A 2,270-nucleotide genomic window follows, 5' to 3' on the forward strand; every position below is an offset into this window, starting at 1 on the left:
TTTTTTTTTTTTTTTTTGAGACAGAGTCTCGACCTGTCACCCAGGCTGGAGTGCAGTGGCCTGATCTCAGTCGACTGCAACCCTCCACCTCCTGGGTTCAAGCGATTCTCCTGCCTCAGCCTTCTGAGTAGCTAGATTACAGATGCATGCCACCACACCTGGCTAATTTTTGTATTTTTAGTAGAGGCTTCACCATGTTGGTCAGGCTGGTCTCGAACTACCGACCTCGTGATCTGCCCGCCTCAGCCTGCAAAGTGCTGGGATTACAGGCGTGAGTGACTGCGCCCAGCCCATTTGTGTGATTTATTTTGCTCAACTTTCTGTCTCTTGAGATTCCTTTTTTTCTTTCTTTCTTTTTTTTTTTTTTGTACAGATGGAGTGGGTCTTGCTATGTTGCCCAGGCTGATCTTGAACACCCAGCCTCAAATGAGCCTACGGCCTCCAATTCCAGTGCTCCAGCCTTAGCCTCCCAAAGTGCTGGTATGGCAGGAGAATAGGTAATTAGGATAACTGGGATTTCATCAGGTACGGCCAGTTTGCATAAGCAACAGAATAGCAGGTGCAGCCAGTTGATATAGTCAGGAGAGCCACAGGTTCAGACAGGCTATATCCTCCCTCCCATGATAATAAGCTACTCCAGCCTCTGATTGACTGCGAGCCAGGTCTCCACTTGGGCTGTGATTGGTCGTGAGCCAATCCTTCATAGCGTGTAACCAATTGGAGTCCTCTGAAGGGCACCTAGGGGTGTTGCTGGGTCCTTTTTAGCTTAATAAAAACCCTAACTGGCAGGCCTGGTGCAGTGGCTCACCTGTAATTCCAGTACTTTGGGAGGCCAAGGCGGTCAAATCACTCGGGATCTGGAGTTTCGGATCCGTCTAGCCAACATGGTGAAACTCCGTCTCTACTAAAAGTACAATAATTAGCTGGGCGTGGTGGCGTGTCCCTGGTGGCACGTCCTTGGTGGCTTGTGCACGTCCTTGGAGTCCCAGCTACTCAGGAGGCTGAGGTAGGAGAATCACGTGAATGCGGGAGGCAGAGGTTGTAGTGAGTTGAGATTGTGTCACTGCACTCCAGCCTGGGCGACAGAGCAAGACTCCATCTCAAAAAGAACCCTAACTGGGGAGGTGCTCAAGCCCGCTCCCACTCTGTGAATTGTCTTGGATAAATCTCTGCTTTGTCTTTTGTTGCTTCGTTCTTCTTCTTTTTTTTTTTTCTTTTTTCTTTTTAGTGAAACACAGTACCCCAAAATGCAATAGCTTTTATTTATTTATTTATTTTTATTTTTTGACTCTCACTCTGAGACCCAGGCTGGAGTGCGGTGGGGCGATCTTGGCGCACTGCAACTTTACCTCCCAGGTTCAAGCGATTCTCCTGCCTCAGGCTCCGGAGTAGCTGGGTTACAGGTGTGCACCACCACGCCCAGCTGATTTTTTTTCCTTGAAATTTTAAAATCCCTCAAAAACTTCATTATACAGGTGAATTTTGATCGTCATGATGGGCTTATCGGTAGGATCTCTGGTAACGAGCACGGGCACCAGGGCCTCCAAACTTTTTGGACTCACAGCGACGGGGATCAGCTACCAGCAGGTTCTAGTCATACTGGATGAGGATGTCTTTGATCTCCTTCTTGGAAGCCTCATCCACATATTTCTGGTAATAGGCCACCAGGGCTTTGGAGATGGACTGACAGATAGCATAAATCTAGGCCACGTGACCACCACCCTTCACATGGACGTGGATGTCCACACCAGCAAATCGCTCCTTGCCGAGAAGCAGAACTGGCTCCAGCAGCTTCTATGGTAGTGTGCGTGGCTCCATCATCTCCAGGAGCCGCCTGTTCACCTTGATGAGGCCATTGCCGCGTTTGCAGCCCACCACAGCTGTGGCTGTCTTCTTGCGACCGAAGACCTGCACAGACTGCAGTAGGCCCTTGGACCACATGGCTGCGAGCGTGAACTAGAGACCCTCACCACGTGAGGTGGTGCCGCAACCGGGGAAAAAAAAAAAAAAGGTAATTTTTTTTTTTTTTTTGAGAGGGAATTTTGCCCTTGTTGCCCAGGCTGGAGTGCAATGACGTGATCTCAGCTCACTGCAACCTCCGCCTCCCCGGTTCAAGCAATTCTCCAGCCTCAGCCTCCCAAGTAGCTGGGATTACAGGCATGTGCCACCACACCTGACTACTTTTTGTATTTTTAGTAGAGACGGATTTTCACCATGTTGGCCAGGCTGGTCTCAAACTCCTGACCTCAGGTGATCCACCCACCTCGACC

The 2,270-nt window shown here is 49.7% G+C and overlaps 1 pseudogene; it reads right to left on the reverse strand.

Annotated features, from left to right (window-relative positions):
- Positions 1 to 1,446: 1,446 nt before the first annotated feature.
- On the reverse strand, positions 1,447 to 1,968 carry LOC105535853 (annotated as a pseudogene).
- Between the last annotated feature and the right edge of the window lie 302 nt (positions 1,969 to 2,270).

The sequence above is a fragment of the Mandrillus leucophaeus genome, unplaced genomic scaffold (genome assembly GCF_000951045.1).
Source record: "Mandrillus leucophaeus isolate KB7577 unplaced genomic scaffold, Mleu.le_1.0 Scaffold151, whole genome shotgun sequence".
Taxonomy (NCBI): domain Eukaryota; kingdom Metazoa; phylum Chordata; class Mammalia; order Primates; family Cercopithecidae; genus Mandrillus; species Mandrillus leucophaeus.